Raw genomic sequence first — 15,148 nt, forward strand, 5'->3', positions numbered from 1 at the left:
AAAATCCCTTTCAGGGAACCTGTCTACCAATGCAGGCGTCTTTCTAGGATTTAAGGATGGAGCTTGAGTAATCCTCGGTGAACGGAGCTTCGGAGGTGTCTTCAATGGAGGTTTGAAGGTTATGGAGGAGGTGGAGAGGATTTCTCAAGGTGGAAGCTAAGCTAATTACAAAAGTAAAAGATATCTAATTTACAATTGAAAATTCCTATTTATAGACGCGTCTCGGGTCTCGTTTTGACCTATTTTCGTGTCCTTGTTGGTGTAGGAAGACGCGGGGCCGAACGTGGCTTCGTGGGGGCGGAATTGGTCTTTTTGACCAATTCCCGCAGGGCTGCTCGCCGAGCAGGCAAGGCTGCTCGCGACGAGCAGCCCCCTGCTCGCCGAGCAGGCGCCTGGTGGCCTGCTCGCCGAGCAGGCATAGCCTGCTCGGCGAGCAGAAATGGCCCGGGGGGCCCTGCTCGCCGAGCGTTTTCGCCCGAAGCGCGCTCGATCCGTGCCGAATGACTTCTATACCCTTTTTCATCCGAACTTACACCTGCACACGTATAAAAACTCCAGAAAACATTAGTCCAAAAGCCAAATTGATCCGTCAATCGCTTATTTTGAGCAAACGCTTCGTTTGGTGCGACTTTTGACGGACCAATTAGCTTTAAAAGATAACGGAATTCTAATATGCATGCTATTTCGGCCGTATTTGCCTAAATTGATCACAAAAACGAGCCTAAACGACGAAAAGTAAATAGAACGTTTCCAATTTCTAACTAACTCACACAAAAGCATTTAAATGCGAGAATTGCTCGCTTATTAGCCAAATAAACCTAAAAACCGTCCTAAAACCGTACCCAAAGATAGGGGTTTTTGACCCCTATCAAACCTCCTCGCACTTAAAACTTTACTTGTCCCCAAGTAAACTAAAAAACTAAACCCGCCATCACAAGCAAGCTAGAAAACTTCCCAGTTTTACTAGGTGCTTGACACAATTTCGAGCATCTGTAACTACATGCATTCGGAAATACAAAGTAGAGACACGATATCCAAAAGCCGCATTTCAATTACAATAGGTCATAGTTTTAAGCAAAAAGGACACATGTTCAATTAAACGAGCTTGAGGGGATCGCTAAGTAAAATACCTCACCATAGGTAGTTCACTCATTCACACAAATTTTGGTGGCTAAGGTGTTTACTCTCGGCTTATGTTCTTGCTTAGGATTACGTTGATTTTGCACGTTCATCCGAGTTCCTTTACTATGCTATATGACTCCGATGATATCAGAAATAGCCTCTAATTGGGGTTGTAATGTGGTTAGAGGGTTAAAGGTACAACAAAGGTTAAATGTTCTAGCGCTATAAAAACAGAGTTTAAATGGCTTTAGCAAATATGAAGTGACTGAGCTTTTTATTCATCCCTTATTATTATTATTTTTTTTCTTTTGGGGTGCTTTCTTGAGGCATTTTTTATTATTATTTTTAGGAACTGGGGAATGAAGTTTTGTTTCCCCCCTTTTTTTTGTCTCTTTTCTTTTCTTTTCTTTTTTTTTCTGTTTTTCTTTCCCCTTTTTTTCTTTTTGGGATAGTGATGCTCATTCACTTCTTAGCCTTTTGGCTTGCTACTGTAATGCCATAAACAAAGATAAAGCGCTAGAAGAAAACAAGGGCTTAGTTCGAGCTTTGCAAAAAGAAAGGTTAAGTAGCGAACCAAATTGTGGTTCGCAAAAACGGGGCTTCCTAGAGTGGATGAAAAAGAAAAACAAGGTAAAGAAAAAGGTTAATTCTAATGAGGCTGATTCATCGTTTATCATCTCAAATCATTGCATGTAGGTTCAACACAGTATTAGGTGCAAAATCTGTAATCTTCCACAAGTCAAAGCATTCACACAAAAATGTCAAGAAAAAGAGCTTTTTGATGTTCGCTCTTAGGTTCAAATTCAGCTCACAATTCTTTGGGTTTCAATTTTGTGTTTACTAGTTTTCCCCAAACTCAAGTTTAATATCACATGCCTTCAATTCTTAAGTTATCTACCTAAGTAATGATTTTAGCATTTCTTCAAAAGTAGGGTCTAAATGCAAACTGTAGCTCATGCTTTTACAGATACAAGAGTTGTGTCCTACACCTAAACTAGTTGTCATGCAATTTTAGATTCGGTTTTCAGCCCTCAAAGACAGACAACGAAGTTTAGATTCGAAGGAGGTTCACGGTTTTAGGTCCTAAACATGCAAAAACAAAAATAAAACACCAAAACGCAAACCTAAACTAGACACGACGCAACAAAAATAACAAAAATTTGAAAAATTTATACAATTTTTGTAAGTTTGTCTACCCCTCCTCCTCACACTAAAAATATGCAATAAGTTCCAATATTGCATCATGAATCATGAAATACGAGTGTAAAAAGTTAGGGTGGAGAAGACAACTTACTGATCGGCCGGGGGGTATGGCCAAGGCATGTTGTAGCGCTCGCAGTAATCAGTCGCTACGTATTCAAGACCCGAAAGCCTTCGGTACATATTCTGCTCAAAGTTGGTGAACCGTTGGTCCATCTGTTGAACAGTGTTAAAGGTCCGAAGGTTAAGATCCCGCATTTCTGCCATCATGGTGTTGATGGCTTGGAACTGGGCCTCCGTCCCCAGCTCTTGGTGTTCCCTTTGGTCTCCTGCCGTTGCAGGTTCTTCTTCCTCAGGTTCTTCATCCCTTCTCTGTTGTGGAACTCGTGCTCTTTTCCTTCCTCCTCCGCTGGAGCTTGCTCCTCTAGTTGGGTTCCTGTTTAAAACTTCTTGAAAAGTAGATTTCCCCAAAAACTTGGAGTTTAGCAGAGTAGGATAAATAGCAATTTCGGGATTATCTAAGTTCTTGAATTGGCTCTCAAGTAGGTTGGTAACTAGGTGCCCAAGACCTAGGGAACCACGTTTTCTACTTGTTTGGCTTGAGAAGCCTTCAAATATGGCCTTGACATTGTCCACGGGTTTGTGGTTGGCCATACACCATAATATGAGCAATTCCGTCTTTGAGACTTTATTGCTCTCATTTTTGCCCAACAAGTTATGGGCCACAAACTTGTGGACGAGATTGAGAAGTGGGTCTAGGAGAGCGATTGGGCTAGCAGTCTGGGAGTTAAAGCTTGATATGCCTGTGAGTTGTTCCCAAGCTATATCTTTTGTTAGAGGCTTCTCAAAGTCTGAGATTGCCTCTGGGTGATTATAAACCCCCATCAAGGCTTCTAGTGTGGTAGCATCAAGGCGGTAAGGTTTACCGTTTAGCCTAAAGGAATGCTTCCCACCGCCCAAGGGTAGCTCCTTTTTCCAAGTTGTCAAGAATTCTATGGTAAAATTGTGATAAACCGGAGTCTGGGTTGTGGCTAGTCTATACCAGCCGTGGAATTTGAGGATTTCATTGAAATCCTTTTTTAACCCTAGACTTGATAAATAGGCTTGATCGATAATTACATGTGTAGCAAGGTCTTGTTTGGAAAACCTATCATACAAAAGACCCTCACGTTCATCAATAAGGCCAAAGGGTGGATCATACTTAGCTTGGAGGCTCTCGTCGAACTCGACCTTCGATTCGGCTTCGTTTTCGACGACGATCTTAGCTTTTCCTTTTCGACCCATTTTCCTGAGGAATAGACCAAAAAATGGGAGATTTAGAAAATATTTACAAGTTCCAACATAAACCCCCAATAAATCATTCATAGGCACAATCATAGCTTTAGGCACTTAGGGACTAAATCATAAGCATTTGGTCCCTAAGTGTTTTATCTGAAATTCACAAAATTCATGCAAAATTGAAGATACCCAATGACTAAAACATAAAAAGAATGCAATTCACAACCTTTTTGACAAGTTTCTAACTATAAATTGAATAGTGAACTTTGAGCTAAAATGGAGATTTTGCCCAAATTGAGCAATTTCTCCAAATATTCACAAATTGAGAATAGAAATCACACCCAAACTATAGATTAATCATTATGTTAACATAAATTGCAAGGAAATCAAGAATTTAGAAGTAAACAAGACATTAATTTGAGAAAAGGGAAAAAATCCAAAACTTAGGTTTTTTCTCAAACCTCAAAAATTATCACCCTAAGCTAAAATCTAAACCTATAAACATGTTAGAAATAAAAAATAGGTAAAGATTCATACCTTATATTTTGAATTCGGGTTAGAATGAAGAATTTGGGGGGTTAGGTTTTGAAGAAGCAAAAGAGAAGGAGAAGAGAAGAATGGAAGAATGATAAAAAAGAAAAGAAAGAAGAGAGAACGGAAGAAGAAGGTGGGGAAGGGGATGATGAGTCATCCCCCCCCTTTTTTTTCTTTTCTTACTATTTTCTTTCTTTTACTTTATTTATTTACTTATTTTTTTTTTTTGGCTCGGGATTTTTAAAATCCCGAACAGCCCGTGTCGGCTGAGCCGACTGGCTCGGCCGACCAGCCCGGCGAGCTGGGCAGTGCCTAACTCGCCTAGGTTGGGCGAAATTCTCTTTTTTTTTAGAGTGCGGGGGAAACAAAGTTTGACAGTAAAAACAAACGAGATCAAAATTCAATTAACCAAAATAATAAAAGGAAATAAGAGCAAAATTAAAAAGAAAAGAAAATGCAGAATCAAATTGTTCAAACTTTGGGTTAAAACCGAGGAGAACCCGATTTCTCCCCCTTAATCAATCCTTTCTCAGGATCTTTGGGTTCTTCTCCGTTGTGCTCGGGAGAGAACCCTGTGGCCTTTCCTGCCTGTCCCTATTAATCTGAGCCACCTGGTTGCTCAAGTCCTTGCAGAAGGCTTCGTTGTTGGCAAGCCTAGCTGAGATCTCCTTCAGAAGAGTGATCACTTCGTCAGATTCCTTGGGGTGTTGCACTGGCCCTTGATTTTGCTGTTGGTATGGGGGCATGCCAAGCCCTTGCTCTCTATGCTCTTGAACAAATCCGTTAGGAGGTCGGAGCACATTCTGATTTGAATTCCCGTAAGAGAGGTTTGGGTGCTGAGGCCTCCTGTAGTTGCCATTGTTGTTGTAGGAGTTGTAGTTGTTGGGGTTACCGTTGTTGTAATTCTGATTGTATCTCGGCTGCCCCCCAATGTAATTGACCATCTCCACCCCATCTCCAGCGAAAGGGCTACCTGCTTGACAATCCTTACCATTGTGGTCGCCGCCACAGTGCACGCAGGTGGGAGGTCGGCTAAGCGTAGCCAACAGTACATCCATCTTCCTACTCAAATCTGCAACAGCTGGATTTTGTTCCTGTTCTTCCACAGCAAATACCCGCTGCCTAGTGGAGCCGGCGAGCTTCTGTTCTTGCCACTGCACACTCTTTCTGGCCAGCTCATTAATCATGTCATATGCCTTTGCTGCTGTCTTTCTAAACAAATCTCCACTCGCTGCGGAGTCAACAATGGCTCTGTTGGTGGGTGTCAGTCCGTGATAGAAGACGCTCACTAACTGATGCTTGGGTAAGTCATGATGAGGGCACATGCGTAGCATTTTCCTGAATTGAGTCCAAGATGTGTGGAGCGCCTCATGCTCGGGTTGGTGAAAGGATGTGATCTCACCCCTGAGCATTGCTGTTTTTGAGGGAGGGAAGTAGTAGGACAAGAATTCCTTCTCCAACCCTACCCATGTTGTGATTGAACCAGGCTCCAGTGTTCTTAGCCATTCCAAAGCTTGCCCCGTCAGAGAGAATGGGAAAAGTTTCAGCCTAGCAGCATCTTGGGGGACCCCGTTGGTCCTTGCAGTGTCTGCGCACATTAGGAAGCGATCCAGATGATCATTCGGGCTTTCATGTGCTTCTCCTCCAAACAAACCAGTCTGTTGGATCAAGTGAATTATTCCAGACTTGATTTCGTATGTGTTTGCCTGAATGTTTGGAGCAGCAATGCCTGACAGATGCTGATGTCGATGCGGTGCCAGGATCTCACTCATCAGACGAGTGTCAGTTTCTGGTCCAGTGTTCTCAAGGTTCCGCTCATTGTTTCGTTCATTGTCATTCATCTTCAGAGGCTTGATAGGCTCGATTATCTCGTCTTGCTTCAGCTTTCCGATCTGTTTGCTCCTGCGAAGAGTACGTTCAAGTTCAGGGTTAAGAGGGACAACCGGTATTTTTGCTGATCTCGTAGGCATACGCTGAGAAAAGATAAATACAGAAATAAATGAAAGCCGAAAGGAAATCATACAAATCATACAGTTTTGTACAAGCATAAGAATGGTACAGATAAACATATACAGACACGTATAGGTAAAGTCGATAGCTACATGTTCGTACAAACGAATACACAAAAGCGTGAGTATAAACAAGGATGGCTATCATAAATGAGTATATATAAATAAGTGTATACAAACAAGTATAAACGGTATAGGTTTGTAATACAAAGAATCATGATTATAAACAAGTATATATGATATTAACAAGGAAAGTACTCACAAAGAATGCCTAAACTAACAAGTCGACCTTTGGTTCGATATTGCAGAAGAAATAAATCCCCGGCAACGGCGCCAAAAACTTGATGCGGTTTCTCGCGAAACCTCACTAAGGGATAAGTGTACCCTGTCGTTATCAAGTAATAAATTTCTGGTTTAAGTCCAGGTTATCGTCCACAGGATTTATTTCTGCAAGTATCAAGCTACTCGATCTCGGATGTTATCTAGGCTTAGGGGGGTTTGAGTTTGGTTTGTTTAATTAATCTACTCCTAGGTTGAATTATACTAATCCTAGCTAAGTTATCTAATTCTAGCTAAGTTATCTAATTCTAGCTAAGTTATTCTAACCCTAACTAAGTTACTCTACCCCTAATTGATCTTTTACCAAAGCAATTAACTGAATGAACATGAAGGAATACGATGATAACAATGATAGAATGTTTAAGCAATTGAATTGAAACTAAGTCGCTTGTGTCCAAGGCGATTAACCCGACCTATCCTCCTAAAGTCCCTAGTTCGTGATTCCTTTGTAAGATCGAAACTAGCTCTAAGGCTCAGTAATTTGGGCTTAATCTTCTATAGGGTCGTCAATCCTATAGGCACTGACTAGGTCAGATTCAGCTCGCAATATGTGCCAACCTAATTTTGGGATTATCGAATGAGTTCAACCAATCAGACAAAGCGTAAGACAAAGATTAAAACATCAAAACAATTGAATGAACAAAATCTATATTATATATCAAAGATGAAGGAATTGTCACGAAGTTACAATAAACCTAGAATTCATAGCATGTATCAGAGGCTAGACAGAATATAAAAGAAGAAAAATCCCTTTCAGGGAACTTGTCTACCAATGCAGGCGTCTTTCTAGGATTTAAGGATGGAGCTTGAGTAATCCTCGGTGAACGGAGCTTCGGAGGTGTCTTCAATGGAGGTTTGAAGGTTATGGAGGAGGTGGAGAGGATTTCTCAAGGTGGAAGCTAACCTAATTACAAAAGTAAAAGATATCTAATTTACAATTGAAAATTCCTATTTATAGACGCGTCTCGGGTCTCGTTTTGACCTATTTTCGTGTCCTTATTGGTGTAGGAAGACGTGGGGCCGAACGTGGCTTCGTGGGGGCGGAATTGGTCTTTTTGACCAATTCCCGCAGGGCTTCTCGTCGAGCAGGCAAGGCTGCTCGGCGAGCAGGGCTGCTCGCGACGAGCAGGCGCCTAGTGGCCTGCTCGGCGAGCAGGCCTCTGGCGGCCTGCTCGGCGAGCAGAAATGGCCCGGGGGGCCCTGCTCGCCGAGCGTTTTCGCCCGAAGCATGCTCGATCCGTGCCGAATGACTTCTATACCCTTTTTCGTCCGAACTTACACCTGCACACGCATAAAAACTCCAGAAAACATTAGTCCAAAAGCCAAATTGATCCGTCAATCGCTTATTTTGAGCAAACGCTTCGTTTGGTGCGACTTTTGATGGACCAATTAGCTTTAAAAGATAACGGAATTCTAATATGCATGCTATTTTGGCCGTATTTGCCTAAATTGATCACAAAAACGAGCCTAAACGACGAAAAGTAAATAGAACGTTTCCAATTTCTAACTAACTCACACAAAAGCATTTAAATGCGAGAATTGCTCGCTTATTAGCCAAATAAACCTAAAAACCGTCCTAAAACCGTACCCAAAGATAGGGGTTTTTGACCCCTATCACTTCACCCTAGAAATACTTTGGAAGCCTATTTTCACTCAGCATTGTCCTAGCAATTTCGACTATTGTTCTGTTCTTCCTTTCAACAACCCCATTTTATTGAGGCGTCCTAGGAGCAGAAAAGTTATGGTCAATGCCACTGACTTCAGAGAATTCATCAAACTGCTGGTTTTTGAATTCTCCGCCATTATCACTTCTAATATGAGCTACTCTTAGGTCTTTGTCATTTTCAAGCTTTTTAATCAATGTTGTGAACATCTCAAATGTTTCATCCTTGCTACTTAGCAAGATGATCCAAGTATACCAAGAGAAATCGTCTACAATGACTAAGGAGAATTTCTTACCGCCCAAGCTGAGTGGCTGGACAGGTCCGAAAAGGTCCAAGTGTAGTAATTCCAATGCTCGCTTGGTTGAGACAATGTTTTTACTTCGAAAAGACTTTTTTGTTTGTTTACCTTGCTGACAAGCATTACACAATTGATCTTTTTCAAATTTGAGTTTAGGCAATCCCTCAACTAGTTGCTTTCTTCCTAATTTGGCAAGGAGGTTCATGCTTACATGACCAAGTCTCTATGCCATAGCCAGGAGTTATCCTCCTTTGACACTAAGCATATATTTTTAGAAAATTGTTTTTCTAAACTCAACATGTATACATTGTCAACCCGAGGGGCAGTTAAAATCAAATTGTTTGTTTTTCCCTCGAGTATCTGACACTGAGTAGCATCAAATATAACCTGTCTACCGCTGTCACACAGCTGAGCTACGCTCAATACGTTATATTTGAGACCCTTAACTAAGGACACTGACTCAATAGTGGGGTTACCTCCGATAGTACCTGACCCTACTATCTTACCCTTCTTATTGTCTCCAAAGCTTACGTTTCCACCTCGTTTAAGCTCAAGTGTGATGAACTGAGTTTCATCACCAGTCATATGCCTAGAGCATGCGCTGTCAATATACCAAAGCTTTGACTTCTCCACGCACCTCAGGCTCACCTGCATTTCGAATCATTCATCTTTAGGTACCCAATTCTTTTTGGGTCCTCGTTTGTTAGCCTAAACATGTGCAAAGTCATGTTTCAATTTGCGATGACATACTTTTATGGTGTGGCCTTGTTTACCACAGAAGTCACAATGAGTTACCCTTTTAGGGTGACTTTATTTTTGGTCAGCACCATTGTGCTGAGCATGCCAACATACCTTAGTGGTATGCCCTTTCTTTCCGCAGAAGTCACATTGGAAAATCCGCTTATTATACCAACACATATTTGTTGTGTGTCCCCTTTTTCCACAGCAGTCACACTGAGTGAACTGTCTATGCTGACCAGTACTTGAGTACTCAACATGGGATTTATTTGAACCTCTCATTTGGTTAAATAGGTTTGTGACATACTTTCTCAGTTTCTTTGAATCTGATTGGACTTCCGAGACAAACTTATGCATGATTTCCATATTACTATGCAGAGTTGAGTTGTCTTGGCGAAGATATCAGAGGTCACTAAGTTTGACCTCTTCAATCTCGTCACACCGCCTGCTGAGTGCCTTTATTTTTTGTTACACTTTTTAGTCAGTGTATATAAATCACTCAGGGCGTTAACCATTTCATTTCCAAGCAAGTGTAAGGATGTTACCTCATTTGAGTATTCCTCCTATTCAAATTCTTCAGAGAGGTCAGTTTGCTCAGATTGAGTGTGGTCAGCAGCGTCATTGGCCATGAAGCATATATTTGCTGTTTCATTTGCATCAGCTTCAGATGAGGTTGACTCATCACTGTCACTCCATGTGGCCACCATTGCCTTTTTGCTTCCCTTCTTTTCTTTCTTCATATTAGGGTAGCTTGACTTAATGTGCCCAGTTTGATGGCACTCAAAGAACGTGACAGGCTTGGTGCTGTCCTTTTTGTATTTTTCACTAGACTCAGCTTTGTACCTATCGCCTCTTCTGAATGGCCTTTTGCTATTCTTTTCATTATTTCTGAACAGCTTCTTCATCTTCCTTGTGAACATGGCCATTTCCTCATCATTTGATGAGTCAGCTTCGGTTGAGTCAGCTTTTATGACAAGTGATTTTTGTTTCTTGTCCTCTGACTTTTCTTTTGCTTCGAAGTTTTTCATAGAGATCTTATGAGTCAGCAGAGATCTAATAAGCTCGTCATATTTATATGTGGTTAAGTCTTGAGCTTCTTCCACCGTCGTTTTCTTAGCTTGCCAGCTCTTGGGTAAGCTTCTCAAGATTTTCTTCACCTGTTCCTCGTCGGTGAAATTTTTGCCTAGTCTCTCCAGCTCATTTATTATGTTGGTGAATCTAGCGTTCATTCTAGAGATGTCCTCATTATCGTTCATCTCGAACAGCTCGTATAATCTCATATGTTGGTTCACCTTTGATTCTTTGACCTTGCTTGTACCCTCATAGGTTACTTCAAGCCTTTTCCAAATCTCCTATGCTGACTCGCAACCTGAAATTTTATTGTACTCAGCAGCATCTAGAGCACAGTGAAGCATATTGATAGCCGAAGCATTATTTTGTAATTTTCTTAGGTCATCTTCTGACCACTCAGTTTCGCTTTTGACAACTTTCTCATTGTCAACCATTTTAAAAGGCACAAATGGGCCTTCAACTATTGCAAGCCATGCACTCATGTTTGTGGCTTGAATAAAGTTCTTCATCCTATTCTTCCAGAATCTATAATTAGATCCAAAGAATAGGGGAGGCCAACTAATTGATAGTCCTTCAGGGAGTATCTGTGTTGTTTGGTTCCCTGGAAGGAAGCGAGTGCTGTTCTCACCCATTTATCGGGATCAGCTCAAGATAGTTATATCTTTGAGTAGTGAGCTATTAGGCTCTGATACCACTTATTGGTCCATTGTGATTAGTTCCAAGCGGGGGGTTAGGAACTAATATAACTTTTTCGTTTTAATTATGCTCACTTAGTTTAATTCTTTGAGTTTCACAACTCAGTTTTGGTCAGCACGGCCGAGTGAGACATAAGACAGCTTTAGTCAGATACTGACTAGAACTGTTTTACTTGTGAGTTGGGAAATGACACTTTTGTGGTCAGCTTCCAACTCAGCACTCTAATTTACTCAGTGTCAGTTTAAACAATTTATATACTGAGTAAATATAGCAAGCAACACTAACATATATATATATATATATTGAGAGATTTAGAAATTACTCAACACGACTTATCCTGGTTCAGCCTCTTTGCCTACGTCCAGTCCCCAGAATCCCTCCGGGCTTTTTCAATCCAATACTGAGCTCTTTAAAGGTAGAGCACAAATCATTTACAAGGCAGTTGAATATGCAAGAGTACCGTCCTATATTCGTCTACTCAACTCCTACTAAGTGCTATAACCGAATACCTAAATTTCTCTACCACTGAATACTTAAAACCAAGTACTCAGCACAACACTCTCAATTTACAATTGATACAGACTTGTTCTTTTCAGATGAAGAATACTTTAGATGATTACAAAATCAATCTAGCTTTTACACAAGAATAGAAAGTTGGTGTAAGATCTCTTTTTGTTTTGATGTGCTTTGTATGTATATCGTTTTCTCTTGTTGTAATTCGGCAAAGGATCCAAGAATGAACTTGTCCTTTTATAGTTGTATTATAAAGACTTGTATGTTTGAATTCTGGATTTGTCCGTTGAATCCAAACGGCTCCTTTTTGCGACAAGGCTCTAGCCAGCTTCAGTTTTGCAGGCCAATCCTGTCGTCTGAGTTCCACAGTCGTCAGGCTTGTCTTCTTCCTACAGGTTCGTCTTCTAGTGCAATTCGTCTTTTAGCTAATGGATATTTGACCCATGCATCTCGAAATCGTCTCTGTGCGTAATTCAAAGGTTCCTATTATTGGTGCAGACAGTTGTCGGATCTTGTCTTCTAGCAAACAGATCTTTCGTGCTGTCCTGACGAACAATCAACTTGACTTCTTTGACGTTGCCTTTTGTTCTTTATTCCTGAGTTATGATTTTACTCAGCTTCCGTGGTCAGCTTCATCTGCAAGCTTTTAGAAGACTTTTCTTTTTTTGATACTGAGTTGCGTTTCACTCAGCTTCATCTTCATGCGTTTCTCTTGAAGATGACTTTTCTTCTATTGTGATGAGTTACACTCCACTCAGCTTGTGTTGTGATATCATGCTGACTTTGTCTTGTCTTACTTTTTTGATATATACTCAACATTGAACAAACATATTAGTACAATTAAATCAAAGCACTTAAATTTAATTGCCTCTTAATCATGGATTATTTTGTTAAATCAAAATCTCGTAGAAAGGTGTTTCAACAAAAAATATTGTATCACATAAAATTCATTAATTCTTAACAGAACAAAAAATACATTTATTTTATCAATTCTTTAACTCATAATTCTATGTGGTCTAATATTTTTTAATACGTGAGGATGATGTAGTAATGTAGCATATATAATACTCTCTTCATTCCCTTATATAAGTCATTCTAGCAAATTAGTTTTGTCCCTAAATATAAATCATTCTAGGATTCTAAAAAATTTTAATTTAGTTTTTTGATCCAAATATTAAATTTTTTATATTAGTACATGCGATTTTTATTATTTCCATGCTTATTCACCAATAATGATATCAGAGAGAATTTATTTTTTAGTTAACCAATATTAATTCATTAATTTAACTCTATATTAATTGATTTCTTAATTTGTGTGAAATACCCTAAAATGACTTATGCAAGAGAATTAAGGGAGTAGTAAATTATCATACTTAACATTCCAATATTATGATTGCTAATATAATCACCAAATTGATTTTTTTAAAGATAACTCTTTTTTATAATTTAACTCTTTTCAAATAATAACATATAACTTGAAAAATAATGAAAATATTTTAGAATTTAGAATAATTAACATTAGAAATAATTACATAACTCTCTTAAAAAAATATAGAAATAACACTATTTTCAAGCATTATTTATATAAAAAAATTTGAAGCATTAAAATATTAATTATTTAATTTTTGTGGGGTCAATGAACTATTTGATGAATCACACATAGAGGGAGAGAGGAGGGTGGGGTTTCCAGCAAACATTGGGGACCTACTTGGTTAGGTTTTGATATATAAGGATGTATTTGACTTTTACCCTAAAGGTGAGCTTTAAATGAAAAGTAAACCATTTTTAATTAGGTCTTTTATATCATCTTCATCTTCCCCGTTTAGCTTCCGCCGCCAGCTTCCACTTCTCCTCCATTTTTCATTTAACAGAGGCTCAGGTCTAATTTTTCTACCAAATTTCGGCGGCTACCGGGGCTCTAACCCCGGTCTGGTTCCGCCTCTGCACATAGTTTATGTTTGAAAATGGCCCAAACAACAATGTATATTTTTATACTTTTCCATATTTTTTTTGGAACAATAATGTGGTATGAAAACCGAATAAAATTCTTAAAATTTTTGTATAAATAAATTCTATATCTTTTTATTTTTTATTGTTTTAGGAATCTATATAAAATAGTACCACAATGTAGGATGTGGTAGTTGAAAATAATTTGACCATTTGAGAAGAAAGAAGAGTCATATTGATATTGAGAATAAAAGAATGCAACTTATAAATTTTACGATCATTTTGAGAATTGTAACGATGAAGATAGAATATGTAATCATACTCAAAATATAGTATTTAAAAGAGTTTTTAATAATTTATAGATGAAGATAGAACATATAATCGTACTTAAAATTTAGTATTTAAAGAGGGTTTTAATAATTTATAGTAAAGCTATCTCCGTGTGTGAGTTAGCGTGGATATCAGACAACCATTGCAAATGGGAAAAAAGATAAGAAGGACAGGAGGTGATTGGTTGAATTATGTCTTTAAGTATGAAAAATTGCCAACTATATGTTTTATATGTGGTTAATTGGACATTTGGATAGACATTGTGAGATCTTTTTTCATAGTAAGGAAGAGGACTTAGTAAGGGCTTGGGATGCTTCTACAAAGGCTCCCTTACATCGTGTTAGTGTGATGGGAGGAGAAAGATGGCTAAAGGAAGAAGATAGGCCCGAAGGAATTAGGGTATATGGATCAAATAGAGATGCTGGTAGTAGTACATCGAGACAGCTGAAGGAACCAACTCCTAGACATAATCTCCGACATCTATCAAGGAACTTTGGTGTAAGCTGTTATGATCAGGAGGATGTGGAAGTACCTATAGTTAATCTCCTGCAATCAGAAACCGGATTAGAAGTATGAGAGGAAAGGAAAAGACGAAGGGGAGAACTTGTGGCATTTCAACCAAAACCAATTGAGACTATACAGGAGGTAACTATTCAAACCATGGAAGTTGATGATCTATCCCCAAACCAGGGAAACGATAATAATAATAAAGCTTGTGAGCAAGAACAGAGAAATTCGAAAGAACAAGATAAAGCTAAACAACAAACAGGAAAGGCAGGCCAAATGGTCTGCCCAGAGCAATGAAAATCTTTAGTTGGAACTGCCAAGGTCTGGGCAACACTAGGGCAGTTCCCATTCTGTGTGAGCTCATCAAAGCTCATAGGCCTGATGCTATTTTCTTGTATGAAACTCTGGTTTGTCAATCTCGCATTGAAGCTATCAGGGTACGCATTGGTTTTGAAGAATGTTTTGTTGCTGATAGGATTCAGAGAAGTGGAGGAATATATGCTTTTTAGAGGAAGGCCAGTATGTGCTCCTTAAGGTCATTTTCACCAAATTACATTAATTTGACGGTAAATGACCCCAGGGATGGAGACTGGCACCTTACTGGTTTTTATGGGTACCTGGAGAGAGCTAGACGAAGGACTTTTTGTGATTTACTAAGGAGCCTTGCTGCCGCCTCTTCTCTCCCATGGTCTATTTTGGGGGATATTAATGATCTACTTGTTCACATTGATAAAAAAAGGAATAAATGACAATCCAAAATGGTGTTACAAAGGATTTAGAGATACTCTGATTGATTGTGGCCTTACTAATATTCCGCTACAAGGTTATCCGTATACATGGGTATGACACAGAGGTAAACCAAATGAAGTTCAGGAGAAGTTAGATCGAAGCCTCTGTACAGA

The sequence above is a fragment of the Euphorbia lathyris genome, chromosome 4 (genome assembly GCF_963576675.1).
Source record: "Euphorbia lathyris chromosome 4, ddEupLath1.1, whole genome shotgun sequence".
Taxonomy (NCBI): Eukaryota; Viridiplantae; Streptophyta; class Magnoliopsida; order Malpighiales; family Euphorbiaceae; genus Euphorbia; species Euphorbia lathyris.